This window comes from Amblyomma maculatum, chromosome 7, assembly GCF_055883805.1.
Source record: "Amblyomma maculatum isolate TAMU_Amacu chromosome 7, ASM5588380v1, whole genome shotgun sequence".
Lineage (NCBI taxonomy): Eukaryota > Metazoa > Arthropoda > Arachnida > Ixodida > Ixodidae > Amblyomma > Amblyomma maculatum.
In genome coordinates this window covers 41,097,387-41,112,846 of record NC_139350.1, presented here as the reverse complement: position 1 = coordinate 41,112,846, position 15,460 = coordinate 41,097,387, and positions in this window count along the sequence as shown.

Sequence of the window (15,460 nt, the reverse complement as noted above, 5' to 3'; positions counted from 1 at the left end):
GGTCGAGCGCATAAGCACTGAATTCAACATAAATGAGCAAGAAAAGTGTCCAATAAAAACACTGCCCTCGTATGTTCGCTGTATGCAACGCCAGTGTAGCCATTTGCATCACATTACGGCAGTAGTACACACCTATGCAGAACTTAATTTGCACTGCATTGCGCTGTTCGCTTCGTTTCCGAGAGGCGAAAAACATTGGGTTGATGAAGGAACATGTTTATTTCGCGGATGAAATAACTTCAGGATGAAACACGCGAGCGCTGATTGCTACAGCGCATTTGAACGCTGGTGACATGCACTCCGAAAGTGGCGACGGTCGCGCCAAGCAACGCGTATCCCCGCGGCCGAGAGCGGCGCGGAGGATTCCGCAGGGGGAGAGTAGAGGAAAGAGGCAACATTGGAAGAGAGGAGAAAAAAAAAGGAGGGGGAGAAAGATTGTCAGGCAACACTGATCAGCAGCGGATTGTGCCGTGTCTAGACCGGCAACAGGTGCTATTAAGTCTGGCAACACTGTCAGTCAGAGCGTGGCTACCACTGACGAAATTGTGCCCGATTATTCTGCACACAATATTAAAAAGGGTGTTACTTTAGTTTAAAAGAAGCAAAAGCAGGTAGCTAATACAGAAATTGTTTCTTAGAATAAAGGCACCACTAAAACCCAGTACATGTTTTCATAATTATATATATGAAGCGTATCACAACCTATGCTAGTCCAGTGGTTTTTTTTAATGCTGGTCATTCGAACGTTGAGATACAGTAAAGTGTGAGTAAGTCACGATGGGCAATTTGAGTATTGAAGCTGGCAGCAATTTGTTTTATGGTAAATAAGTCTCTGAAATTATTTGCCTACTTAACAATAGGGCCCATGCACCCGCCGCAGCCACGCTTTCATAACAGCTACCTACCCCCGATGCCATACGCATACTGCTCGGTATCCTACACCGGCGATACAAAAAGACTGCAAGCAGATGTTACGATAACATCAATAGGAAGGTGATATCCTCAATCGAACGTGTTGCAGCCCCTCGAGTCCCGCAGTAATAGCGGCGTGCGACCATAGTTCCTGTGTCTCGTCTGCTAGCCGAACAGCGTCGAAAACGCTGCCAGACCAAAATTCATTCGGCCAGAAAGAGCGATCGCGTGCCGACGTCAGCCGCTCGATGGTCTAGGCAACACGAGGAAAAGGAATATGCTCTAGCAGGCTGACTCTCGAAGCTAGCAGGCAGAGAGAACAAGAAAATCGAAGGGGCTGAATATGTCCTCGCTTATAGAAGTCAAATAAAAACAAAACAAAAAATAACATACATACCTTTGCTGGCTTTAGTGTCTTGACGTGTATGCTTTGGCGCAGGTGGTAAAAATGTCGACAGCCTTTTCTCTGCCATGACGGCACAAATCAATCACCACACCTCATCGCCTCACCCGACCAAATAAAACTACGAGGGAGCGCCGGTGCCACGGAGAATGTGCGGATACCGGTCATGGGAACGCATCATGGGAAATTGACGTGACGTCACATGTCATGTGGCAGGCGCTAGCGCTTACCTGGTTCTGGTTGCACAGCATGGCTGCGCTAGGTTGGCCAGCTGCGCTTGAAACTTGAGGCCCGCGCTTCACGCAGACGGTGGCACTTAGGACATTTTGAGGGTGCATGCCCAAGGGGCCGCCACCGCATTGTGCTCGTGTGATTCGTGGAGTGGGGTCGAGACGTAATTTCTCCTTCGCAATTTCTCCCCTTTTGAGCAGTAACAAAAATACCAAATAGGTGATTCTGAGGGGTGCTGCTCATAACCCGGTTTGTTTTACTTGTAAAGTTGGCACGCCCATTCTATAGCACGCATAGAAATGAAGCGATTCGAAAGCCCTTCCACTCGCATGAACGAGATTCACCTTGCCAAAAGTATATTTAAAAAAAATCTCGCGCCGAAACGCATGATCCTCCAACGCACGATGGAAATTATGAAGATTTAAAAAATTGCGTCACGCCTTTCATTTGCGTCTCGTGCAATTGAAACTTTGAGAGCACTGAAGAGCACTGCATTGCAGATATGCAAAAGCATGCGCAGTCGTGAGCAAAAGTGGTATACAACTCTCAGGCGGTGGCAGAGCTCGAGAAAACGGCATCTCAACTTTATCTAGCAATACTTATCTAAGATCGGGGCAATCGGGGCAGTGCCCCATCTTATCCACATGCATGTGTCGATGTCGCTGTCCATTACGCTGTCGCTAAATGGCATTTCGATGCAATTTTCCCTAAAATCCCTGGATAATATGAAAGCAGCGACTTTCTGTGAACTCTGCCGCCTCCGCGAGCACTCTCACAGATTCTCCTCTCTCACCTCTCACATCGGCGCTTTTCTCAACGGTGATTTGCTCCGCGGGCCGTCACAGGCAAAACCACGCGAAAAGTTTGCTCTTTTTGTGTTTTCATGTTTAGTCGGCGCCATTCTATAGGCAGTCTCCGTTGCTAGGACCAAGCTCCCTAGCATTCCGCTCTAGCACTTGGCGCTATGCACGCTCTTTTAGTGCAGCTCTATGCCGAGTTGAGGCGCATTTCAGTGCACAAGCCGGCGTGGAAAAGGCTTCGTTCTTTTCGTAAATCCGAGCGAAAAAAAGGATATCATACGAAGAAAAAAAAAAAGGGGTTCAACAACATCGGCCGCAAGAACTTCATCCTGGCGAAGACTGGCCCCCTCTGCAACCTACTGTGCCTTTCTTCCAAGCGACTTGGAACTGCTTACAAGTGCACCACAAAGCTCACAATCTTACATTATTCACTCATCGTTTTGAGCCGTTATGCGCATTGCTGTTTTCCCTTCATGATGTCGCTCAACGTGCTATGATAACGACTGCTGATGCATAAAATGCGCATGCAATAGGCGCTTTAATTTCTGTACCTAGGTCTCTCTTTTCAACGATAACGTGTGCAATGAGGGAGAATAATTAACTCAATAATAGGCTTATGCCGCAGGAGCGTGTCCACAAGAGTATATATCTGCAATCAAAATTCTGTCTCTTTAGAACCTCGAAATTTGACTTCGTCCTAATTTGGCGAAAATTGGTGTCCAACATAATTTGAATATAGCGAATTCGATAGTTACATCGAAATGTCGGTGTGCCCCCTCAGAATGTAGCCCCCGGAACCCCTTTAATTTGCCCTTATCCGAATGTGGCCAAAATTGATGTTCAACCTAATTTGCGTATGGCGAATTCATTGCTGACCTCCAAACCAAGGTGGGCCTTGCCAACATTTAGCCATCTGGACCCCCCCAGTTTTATCTCATCCGATTTGACCAAAATTGGTGTTCAAATTAATTTCGAATTGCGATTTGAGTGGTGACCTCGAAACCTAGGTAGGCCATTCCCAACATTAACCCTCTGGACTCCCGAAGTTTTACCTCGTTCGAATTTGACAAAAATTGCTTTGCGACCTAATTTACGTATTGCGATTTGAGTGGTGACCTCTAAAACTAGATGGGCCATTGCCAAAATTTAGTCATCTGGACCCCCGAACTCGACCTCGTCCGAATTAGACAAAACTTGGTGTCCAACCTAGTTTACGTATTGCGATTTGATCGGTGACCTCCAAACATAGGTGGGTGTTTTTCCAACATTTATTCATATGGACCTCCCAAAGTTTAACCCTCTCCGAATTTGACAAAAATTGGTGTCCAACCTAATTTCGTATGGCGAATTGAGTGGCGACCTCCAAACCTAGGTGGGCTATTCCCAAAATATAACCATCTGGACGCCCGACGTTTGACCTCGTCCGAATTTGACAAAATTGGTGTCCAACCTAATTTCATATGACGAATTGAGTGGTGACCTCCAAACCTAGGTAGGCCATTCCTGAAATTTAACCATCTTGACCCCCGAAGTTTGACCTCATCCGAATTTGACAAACATTGGTGTTCAGCCTAATTTACATATTGCAATTTGAGTGGCGACCTCCAAACCTAGGTGTGCCATTGTCAAAATTTAGCCCTCTTGACCCCGAAATTTGACCTCGTAGGAATTTGACCAAAATTGGTATCCGACCTATTTGAGTAGGGGGAATTCCGTGGTAACCTTGAAATTTATAAAGGGCTATCTTCCAAATTTGGCCCTCTGAATCCCCAAAATTTGACCTGGATTGAATCTGACCGAAATTGGTGTCTATAATATAATTTGACTATGGCTAACTTTGTGGTGATTCCCAATTTTAGGTGGGCCTCATTTGGCTAGTTAACGGGCGTCGATCATGCCTATTCTTGTAGCGTAGAGCCACCGTCGGCCATGCATCTAGGATTTCTAGTGCGTGCAGAGAAAATAATGCTGTTTGGCCTTGGGTTGATAGAAGAGCATTTTGTACGAGCGCACACTGTCGCAGTTATCAACAGAAGGCCTGTACATTTTCCGCATTTTGTAACTAAAAGAGCTGAAAGTGTTCTGGGTCACGCTTCTTTAGTCCAATAAAGCAAAAGCAAGAAAAAATTATTGGCCATAGCAAAATTAATGTTGACAGCAAATTGGATGAAATTCGAACAAGGTCCAGTTTCGGTCGTTGAGAGGCCCAAATTTTGGGATGCGGACGATATTTCCTTCGAAAGACGGGAAATCGGTGCTGTGATCTTGGCGCTCGGTTTCGGCTCGACGTCACTACAAGGCCGCCGAAAGCTGGAGCTAAAGGCGTTTCATACCTAACAGAAAAAAAGTTGATATTCGTTTTCAAGCAGCCGTGAACCTTCTTAACTGCGAAAACAATTAAGCTGCTGCATGTGCACTGCGCGGTGCAAAACTCGGACTGAACTTTATTGAAAAGTTTCAGGAAGGCCATCAAAGCAAATATTCCAGCCTGTTGCTAGCAACCATCGCATTTCTGAAACTCCATTCGTTTAACAATTTCATAATCTTTTCTTCCGATAAAATTAGTTTGAGGTGAATCTACATTTAACTGAGCATCGGTATGCTGAAAATATTTAGGAATGTTCAAATATATAGTAAACATTATACTTAATATATTATACCGTGTTGAGACTCACGGTATTGATAAGTCAAGAAGAATGTGAGGTGTACGTAGCAAGCGGTTTTTATTCATGCCGTAAGCAATCGTAATTTGTACTTTCATTGCGCGTACGAGATGCTTATTTATGTGGCCCGCGGTACAGTCAAGCTTGTCACATGTCTTACTCGTGTTTTATTTCATAACACAGCGTAGTAAAAGCTCAAGCTTAAGAGCACGCGCGTGTGCCAGCCTATTTCCCGGATGGCGAACTAGCGCTTCCCTATAAAGCGGGCCGTGTGCAGCGCGCGGGGTCGGCGGGCGAGGATATTCGAGGAGAAAAACGCCGTAGTGAAGCAGTGTGTCGCTGCTTTCAAATTATCGAGGGACTTTAGTTTTCTCGAGCTGTGTCACTGGCTGAGTGTTGTAAACCACTTTTGCTCATGACTGTACGTTTGCTGCTCTTAAGTAGCTCCTTTTGCCATGGCTCAGCGCTTTTGAGAGTCATGACAAAACACCAGCCGTAGTCATTACTGCCTTACAGAAGTCATGAAATTCATAGTCATTCACATTGATCTCCGATCTGACTGGCTCATCACAAGTGACTGGCTCATGACTAAACTATAATAACTCACATGACATGCATAGGTATGGCATATTTATTTACATATTGTCATTGCATGCAGATTCATGGCTATCAGGGTCATCTTCCATTGTTTGCCTACACGTTTTGCAGACACGGTTTCGCAAACATAGCCAAGTAAGGCTTTCGTTGGACTGACTATCCTGCTAGGCGCACTCCTCTAGAAACTTTGCCGATCACGGCATGCGCATTCATTGTTTCAGACGAAAATTGTTTTTGTTTCATTTGGGAAATACAGAACTGAGGGTGCACCACAGCCAGTTTCCAATGCACGACATTACCGCTAGGTGTGATGCGTAATCCTTCTGACAGATAAGTAGGTGAAAAGGTTGGCCGCATGTTTCTCGTGTTCTTACAGCACTGATTAGAATTCAACAGTAGTGCACGGAGGAACTGATCGAGATACTACAAAAAGACGGGACATGTACAGAAACATGGAAGTTCAGTTCGCACAACGGCTTCGAGACAGAGAGAAGATAGCGGCAACAGAGGGGATAACCTGCGGAGGATGCGTAGTGACAGCACGCTTCTTCCTAGTTTTTCCCCTCCACGCATTGGACCTACTGCGTGTTTGTCAACCTGTCTGATATTGTAGCTTGTTCAGATGTATGATTCGATTACGGCTTTAGAAAATTCAGTGGAACTTTCGCGTCGTGAGTTATGACAAATTTATACCCATATGGACTCGGAGTTTAAATTAATTCGCTCCCTAGAATCTGCGGCCGCCGGGAGATGCCACGAAGAGCGGGGTCTCTCTTGAAGTATAGTAATCATATGGGGTGCCTTGCACTATGTGACTCGATCTGTATGGTCATTGCCATGAAACCCAGCCCGAGTCCACAAAGTTCGCGTTGAAACGTCTTTTTGACCGTGAAAAACGCGTTACAGCCAAAATCCTGAATGATTTCCGGCACCGATGGTTGTTTTAACCGGCGGTGCATGACAGTGCAAAAAAATAACGAATACGATATTGCAGTAAAGAAAGCCCCCTCCCATGGCTACTCCCCTGCCGTCCACTTAACTTTCTGCCGCACACTTCTACCCTTACATTCTCTTGCAATCTAGTGTTACCGTCAAGACTATCGGTTGCCTTGCTCGCCTTATATAAGCCCCGCCCAAGCCCATTTCTTGTTCTTGGTTTGTACAACGGCGCCATTAAGATGGGCTTGTTCTTTCACTGACTCTGCTACCATGCTGCCCTCTAATGTTACAGCTAAAAGTTTCATTTCCATGGCTCGCTGCTTTGTCCTCAGCTCAAATTTGAATCTGTCGCAGTAGCATCCACGTTTCTACTCCATTAAAGAGTAACGGTAAGATACAGCTGTAATATACTTTTTTAATGAGACGTACTTGTAAATGCCATTCACAATAAGGGAGTGCCTGGGAAATGCACACCCTACTCTTTTATTTCTGTTCGTTATTTCAATATCTATTTTAGCATTTGCGCTCACTACCTGGCCTAAGTCGATACATTCCTTTACCACATACTGTGCATTCGCTGCTCATTTTAAACTGCTGAGTTCTTCTGAGACTGGTGACCAATGATTTTAACATTCTGCATGTTACCTTTTAGATCCACCGTTTCACTTCACCTGTATAGGTCATCGGTTATGCTTCGCGATTCGCCCCTTTCGTTATTAAACGACGAAATGTGATCAGTCTTATAACATTGAGGTGCTTTACTTTTAACAATTATTCTGAAGTGTTCTGAACCCAGCTTCATAAATACATCCTATAAATAAGTTGCGATTAGTACTGGTCAAGTCGTGTCTACCTGCCTAACACCCTTCATTAAGTTTGCTTCATAATTTGCTTTTTGGAGGACTATGGTTGCTTTTATAGTGGCTGCGCGCGATAATAATGAAGTAGGGTTACTATGCAAATTGTTTTATCGAATCACATATTTATTTTCCTTCTCATTCACTGGTCTTATTTTACTGCTACATTGCCATCTAATGTACAGCGCTTAATTATAAATAAATTTTCTGCCCGTCTATATGCACTATAACAATATTTCCTCAAAGTTTCCATGACAATGTAAAATACATTAGAGCCTCGAAGCAGGTTGACATACAGCATGGCCCACGTAACAAAGTCTGGTTCGGTGTTTAGGGATATCTTGCATCTTAGATACGCAGTTTAAACTTGTCCTCGCGTTAAGAGCGATCTAGAATGCAGTTTTTAATAACAACGTTTCATTTCCTTAGTTTAAACGCTTGAAACGCTTAAATATATATATATATATATATATATATATATATATATATATATATATATATATATATATATATATATATAAGTAGGAAGAAAGTAAGGAAGGACAAAATTAAGAGTTAATCAGGACTCGTAAAATGCTCTTTAATATAGAATTCCCCGTCTCCCAAAGCATAATGATAGCAAAACAACTATGTTCCCTACGGATTCAACATGCAACAATAAAGCGAAGCTATTTAAAGCAGTCACGAATAAAAAGGCATTTTGTCCAAAAAAAAAAAACGGCTACTGGCCTTTCTCGATCGAGGTGCAGCAACTGCCGGAGCTTCAAGTATGAACCGAAAAATCTAGGATCACCTGGGTTTAACGAAGAACGATTTGGTGCAAACAAAGTGAAAAAAAAAAATTGCCTCAAATCTTCTTTTCTGTTCTAATTGCGGCTTTCAGCATGTATAGGTAACTTTTGCGAACTGAAATTATTTGTGCTGAGGGTGGCATAAAACATCATGCGCCAAGAAATGACATTAGCAATAGTACGCCTCGGTTGCCTCCCATGAAGGCTGGCGGCTTTGTATCCACGCGTGGGCCCAATATATTTATATTTTTGATTCCCAAGAAGGCAGTCCGAAAATTCCTACTCAGTACAGTTATCTAGGAGCGAATGAAAAAAGTTCGTCAGCGTAAGAGGACAACAAATGCCCTAATGTTTGGGTTTTGGCGAATGAGAAGACAACTAAATCAATAGATGCGTCCTATTTTTCACTCAATGGCGCCATGTTTTTCTCTTACGTCTGCATGGCAGCCACAGCATATCACTGCTACTGTCGGCACGTATATGCTTGGTGTTGCGGCCACTGCCTCTTGAGAGGCCTTGAGGACCCCCAGCAGAGAACAAAGACAAACGGCGAGATGCGGTTGAAACGTTTTTCAATTTGAGGGTCAGCCTAAAAGTCGCATGTCTCAAAGTCACTGCATGTTATCTGAACAGACGGCGGAGATGTAGCACCATCCCTGTGCGTCATGTTGGCATCACATGAACATTGTTAAACAGCCATTTCACAAAACGATAGTTAGCATTTTTTGGTTTATATCGTTTTTTGGTTTGTGGCTTGCAGATGGTGCTATGTCATTGAACAGCCGCGGCCAATGCCATAAGGGCTGAGAAGACCACTATACTAGCCTATGAATTCTTATAGATTGTCTGCGTTTACGAGGGGTTTGTGATTATAAATGTATTCCATTATTTTGTGCTACATAATATGACACCAACATTAGTTATAATTCTGTCATGAAAAGTGTTTTAATTATTATCCCAACGGAGCAAATTATGAAACATTTCATTAATGGTGATGGTGAGACGGTTGTCTCCTTTAAACGGGTCGTTTCCGCCTTGTGGCGTGGTGGAGCCATGACAAAAACAAAAATTATTAAACAAGACACAAAAATGTCTCAACAGTCTCAATATTTCGGAACGACGCGAGGGTGCCTACCCTTCCAACCTGCAAGTCCCCTTTTTTCATACGTCAGTAGGTCATACATGAAGAAAGTATTTTTGAGCTCCTGTCATTCGCAGTGAACTGAGGTTGCCTCACTACCGCTTCACATCAAAACTAACAAATGAAGTCTACAGCGTATCTTACCGTTTCGCTGTAAGGTCGGGCGTTAGACATTGAAGTCAGCTGGGTGAACGGCAGCGAAGGCAGAAGTGGGGATTCGCCGCTTCACATCGCTCCGCCGAGATCATCAGGAAGATGGCTGCGTGTTGTCAGCAGTATGCTCTCTTAAAAAATGCAGACGCAAGGTGAAGCGGTAGAACTTACCGATGGCATTCGCTTCAACACCGGCACGCGGGCTCTGCGCAGTGTGATCAGACTTGCTTTGCGCTGCAATACGTCTGGCTTTCAAACGGGCTGAACAACAGCGACGTCTTTCGGACGACGGTTGTCTCCAGGAGTGATGATGTCACCTTCTACGCGCCGTCCATCCGTTGTCTCTTTCGTTCTTGTCGTTTATTTGCTGGCTTTTTCCGCTCCGAGCCCAACACACGCGCTCCTTTTTCGCGGCTCCCGTAACCTAGTGGGCGCATGCGCGTAGAGAGCGGCTCGGTGGGAAAGCGCTGGCCGTGCAACGGAAATATAGCCCGCTACCTTGCGGTAAGATTGCGTCTGGGACGCTTCCGCAGCCAAGTACCGTGCGGCTGCGGCTTTGTCTTTCGTTCGGTGGCTGTCGCGTAATCTAGAAATAGACGCTGGCCGCCACCAACTTGCTCTTTAAGAGGTGAAAATTATGGCAATAAAAAAAGGACAGGAGCGTGAATAGGCGCGAAGAAAATGCGGACGAATCGGCTCAAAGAGCAGCGTGCACTATTCCTCGGCGGAAGGATGCTGGAATTGTTTGTATTGCAGATATTCACTGCGTATGCGCATTAAGGTTTCTAAATGACTGCTTCAACGAAACTCCGTGACATTTCTACAGAGAAGTGCCGAATAAATAGTAGAAAATTGGTTGCCGCAGCAATTTGACTTATCCTCATTCTGTTTGGCATGGCCTCTATGCTGTACGTTCCTAGAGAGGCCAGTCTGCGTTTATGAGGATCAATAAAGGTCACTGAAAGTTCAGTGCCGTCCACAAGTATGGCCCGGGACTACATATAAAGAAAGAGGCAGACGCAATCTGATATCGTTTCTCACACGTGATTGGGGGGGGGGGGGGGCAGCATACCTCGGCTTAGAAAATGTCGACGTCGCTCGTCCTGTTGCGCGGGCTGAGCACTGGCGGAACGAACAGACGTTTTTCTGTTTTGTGTATTGCGCGCTTCGCCGAGTGGGGACCGGCGAAAGCAACACGAGAGCGGAAAGCGGCGAAGTAATGCGCCGCCGTCGACAGACGTGCACCACGAAGGCGGTAAGCATGAGCCAAGCGCAGGATTCTCACGCGCAGCACCAGGTACGGTGGAAGGAAGCAATCCGAGTCGGCCGCAGTCCTCGCTTGGGAACGATAGCGAGCGTCGGCAACGGACGACTGTCTGGGCGCGAGCCGCGGTTCTGCCTTCGCAAAGGAAATGGGAAGACAACCATGGAACGAAGACCGGCCTAGAAAAGAGGATCTCGAGAAAAATGGTGTCGTCAACGCCACCCATCCACGAACAAGACAATGAAGATGTGAACCGGCTTGCCGAGACGAGAGACGACGCCATTGAAAAAGACCAAGTCATGCCGCAATTGTGTCAATAAATTCTTTCTAATCATCGAGGAAGGTTTCTAACCACGAATCGCCAATTGAGGCTCTGCTTTGTCAGGAGCGGCGACGGAGCTGGGAGAAGACTTGCCTTACTCTCGGGAAATCTCCGAGCTGTGGGTGCGCCTTAAGATGAATAACCGAATCGTGTCAAAACATAGCTAAGTTACCAGCACGTCTTCCTATTTTTTGGTTTATTTACAGTCACACTGGGGTTATCATTGCTTGGGTGTAGATCCATGGGCTTTGTAAACAGTAGATACGGAGAAGTCAAATAACATGATCTCCCTCTACGTACCTTCGAGAAGTTTTCTATTGTTCCATTGAGTGCATTAATTGTGCATGTTAGTATTGGAAATGCTTTTAGCTTTTTTCTATAATGGGCTTTATATCACTGTTTAAGCATTCAATCGCGTACAAGATATAGACTGACTGCACTTTAGAATATTTTGTGATGTATTCAATTTCATTCTACCGAGACTGGGCGATACGGTCACGAAACGGTAGCTGCGTTCGGACGACTTTTACACGCAAAATTTCCAGGGGACCAGAGCCTCATCCTGCCACGTCGCCTGGCAGATTGTGCGCTTGATTTGAATGGAGCTTTGGCTCGTAAGATTTGCCTTGCGCAGTCAGGGGCGAAAACTCGTTGGTGCCCTGCCGGCCATGGCGGTGACGGACAAGCAATTAATGCTTGCCTTGTTCTGCATGCCTATATGCAGCTTCTTTCGTTTTACCAGTAGCTAGATTCAAACACTATAGTTCACCAAAAACAGCCACCTTTTCATTTTCAGAACTAGAAAAGAAATATAGCAGTGGTAAACTGACAATTTCAGATTAATTTCACCAGTTTGAATGACATCACAACACGCCTTGACTTCATGCAAGTGACTAGCTTTCGCCTCTTCATTCTTTCAGCAGGAATGTTGGTATCATGCGTCTCGTGTATTCGAATAGTCTCTACACGGCGTGAAAGGTAATACTGTTATTGAGTAATCGTGATCAGGCTTACTAGAGAGCAATTCGTAATTTAGGACTGGTGGTGGTAACTGTTGAGGGGTACTTCGTTTGTGATCATTTTTACTACATTCCTGCTCTAACGCAGACGTACGTCTGAACATCAAGCAACAGATCGGCTCGTGTATTGCCTGAGCATTCGAGAAAATCAACGAAAATAAAATAATCTGAAAGTGAAGTCCTAGCTTTTTCCAGGTGTCTGTTTTCTCGCAGCATTTCTACAAGTCACAGCTTTGTTTCAGAAATCAACCTTGTCATACACAGTAGTAGGAAACTTCTGGACGCCCACAGCGAAGCAAAGACACGAAGCAGCTTTAAACAAAGCCAGTGTCTCATAATGACTATGCCCACTATCAGAGTTCAGACATATATGTTTTATGTTTTCAGAGAAACATATCTTAAATGTAATAGCCGGTAAATAGTGTACGTTGTCAGTTATAGTGTCGTCATCGCAATAATTGGTGTATTTCAGTTCTGCGTCTATAATGGGCGTTTTGAACAATAAAGCGCGACTTATCTTACGTGGTTTATCTTGTTTTCATGGTTTCTTAGCTCGCACAATGTTACATCGGCGATTCCTCGAGCACCATGAACTGTTTGGTTTTGTGGGAACCCTTAATATAGTGTCTGGAAATTTAGCTAATGACCGCTCCTGAACAACCCCGTCGACAAGCGCCTAGGAGGCGTAATTTCTTGAGTAGGCTAGTGGCGTCCGATTTATGTACACGTCAGCCTGTATGTGTCAACGCTTCTCTGCAGTCTCCCAGTCATGCAGACTTTGAACGAGTAAAGCCATCGACACAGCCTTCACAAACGTGAGCGGTTAACTAGCTCACGAGCGACACGTTGATTCTACTAGCTGTAAAAGACGCTGGAGGTCCACGTCAGCTGCACTGACGTTTCGCGGTGCCCGTAGCGACGGCTACTGTGCTACTGGCTGCGCATGACAGTCCCAAGATATACTCGGATGAGTTCAGATGTCACGAGTTTCGTCCAAGTTCGCCGGTCAACCAAAGCCATAATTTGTGCCTGAATTAAGTGCGGCATGCACGTGCTTGGTGCGATCTCACCACGTCAAGCCTACTTGCTGGCTGAAGCAAAGTCAGGCTGGCCGGTATAAACACTTTCTGTCGTCCAAATCAAAAGGAAGGACAGGTGTCATCGTTGATGAATTGGCTCACCGTTCTCGAAAGCACATAAGGCATTGCCTGACGCTGCTTTCTTGTCTCGAACTCCGTTGGAATAAACATCCCTATAGCCGGCACTACGTGAGAGGATAATTGTGAGTACAGCAGTTTAAGCTGGGGCTTTAGTCATTTCTGTATTTAATGTAACCAGGCCGCATGCGAACTGGGGTTCTTTGCGGGCACTCGCCGCAGAAAGCGCCAAATCTTTGGCGCTAACCTCATGGTGCGCTCTTCATGAAAACTTCGGTGTGCTCAAAAGTGAAAATAATTGATTGCATGAATAAAATGTTCGGTATTTTATATGCTGTCCCTTGACATATTCGAAGCAGTGGAATGAGTTGACGCAAAAATGCATCCCATGTTGGTTGTTTCTTATCTATTTTTAACAGATAGATGTAATTCCCGAAACAGGCCAGAAAAAGGCGAGATAAGCGGTTTCTGATGTGTATGTAGAAAGATGATGTGCAAGTCCTGATACAGCGGATATGTATCCTGTACACAGTAAAATAAAGATTAAAAATAGACACTCGGGGAATTTCGCGACCTAGCTCTACGTTACACGTCTCTGCTTGTTGGCTTCCAACACACTAAAAAGAAATAGAATATAAGCGGCCCCACCGAGATTTCTCAACAGGTCGGCAATATCTGAGGCTGATGGGGCTGGTGCGCTTAGTCGCCTTTTCGAGGTGCGTTTTGTGCATACATGAGGGTCACATGTTGTTCTATATCACTATATAGATGTTTCGTTGATTACAAATGAAATTTGGTGAGACTCTTTTGGTCCGCCTTAAAGGGTATGACGTGTTAGCGGCAGTGGGCCCCGTTTTCCAAGTCTCTTCGCGGTTTCTTGCTCGCTTACGGACTTTACAGCTCGCCCGATTAGTAATCCCTTGATTTCTTGCTCTGATCAATGACACATACTCTTTATCAGACAGTCGTTGGTGAAAGGCCAGCAAACATAGATATAACGCACCGATTAACTAAGCCTTACAAACATGCGCGTCGGACCTTGAGTCTGAGAATGCAAGAGTCCTTGAAGGCTCATTTTGATCTTGCTTTCACATCTGAAAGGAGAGGCCCGAGTCGGCAGCTCCTGCCAAATCAGCCATGTTCTGTGGTCGCGTGACTTCAGTGGACATTACGTCTTATCAGTGCACCGCTTTGTCAGCAACCAACTACCGCTTGAGAGAACTATGCCCCTAACTTTCGCCCACAACGCCCACACAGGACTTTCCGGTGAACGGGACAGTTAAATATCAGATTCTTTTGTTCTTCATGTTTTCTTCAATTTCGCTCCCTCTCCCGATTACATGGACCGATCACTCTAATTGCAGATGTTGGATTTTGGTATTTTTTATTTTTTGTAACCGACCCTTGTGTCAAACGTCCCTCGTTAGACATCGCATCGATACCGGAGACGCCAGCCCAATTCACAGACGACCTTACCGAGTCGCCATTTCTGAACGTCCCCTCATACAAGATGAAGTCGACAAGATGTTGGCAAGGAACATTATAGAGCCTTCTACCAGTCCCTGGGCATCACCTGTCATGCTTGTTAAAAAGAAGGACAATACCTGGAGGTTCTGTGTTGATTACCGACATCTCAACAAAGTTACAAAGAAGGACGTTTACCCGCTCCACAGGATAGATGATGCCCTTGACTGCTTGCACGGTGCCAGCTTTTTTTCTTCGATTGATCTCCGTTCTGGTTATTGGCAGATCGCTGTTGACGAACGGGATCGAGAGAAGACCGCTTTCGTCACGCCTGATGGCCTGTACCAATTCAAGGTGATGCCATTTGGCCTGTGTAATGCGCCCGCAACATTCGAGCGCATGATGGATTCTCTTTTGCGCGGTTTCAAATGGACGACGTGTTTATGTTATCTCGATGACGTTATTGTCTTTTCCTCGACCTTCGAGAGCCATCTCCGTCACCTTGAGGCCATTCTTGGAGTCTTCCGAAGAGCTGGCCTTCAGCTTAACTCGAAGAAGTATAGCTTCGGCCGACGTGAACTCAAGGTGCTCGGTCACGTGGTCGACGCACGTGGCGTTCGACCCGACCCAGACAAAATACGTGCTGTAAGTGCATTTCCTACACCCCGCTGTACCAGTGACGTGCATAGTTTTCTAGGCCTTTGCTCCTACTTTCGGCGGTTTGTTCCCAACTTTGCGGAGACGGCT